Here is a 552-nt window from a genome sequence, read left to right as displayed (position 1 = left end):
AGATTGTGAGAATGGAGAAACTTTTTATTTTTTTTAATTATTTCTCCATGGATGACAAAAATGGATGACACTCAGATCAAAGTCTGATCAGACTAGCCGGTCCGCTTTTCTTGTACGTGAAAAAAATCAGATGTCAGAATGAACCCTAAATCAAATTTTGGGGATTTTTGAGAGCCAAAGGTGTCTTTTCATGCGAAACAGTACAGGATGTTCCACTTTCTGATCTTTACTCGGTTATATACTATATTATTGCTTGTCATACGAGCCACAGATGATGCGGAACATTTTGTTTTTTTAAAGGAGTGTATGAACAGAAGAATTGTGATACCTTAAAGGGATTGTGCGATTTAAAGGAACCTTTTCAGATTCCCCGTTGCAGAATTCTCGGTCGATGCGTCGTGCGGCAGGGAGTGTCTCCGCTCTTCTCATAGTGACAGTGACCCTTCTCTCTTACTCCCAGGCTGCCATAACCCAACTCATGTGATGGCCTAAAAAAAGGCCAGATGCACCTCCTACCACACACCCGAAATACAAATGTAACCCACGCAAAAC

This window comes from Dendrobates tinctorius, unplaced genomic scaffold (genome assembly GCF_039654945.1).
Source record: "Dendrobates tinctorius isolate UK_male_01 unplaced genomic scaffold, ASM3965494v1 ptg000129l, whole genome shotgun sequence".
NCBI classification, from domain to species: domain Eukaryota; kingdom Metazoa; phylum Chordata; class Amphibia; order Anura; family Dendrobatidae; genus Dendrobates; species Dendrobates tinctorius.
Note: the sequence above shows the minus strand (reverse complement) of the source record.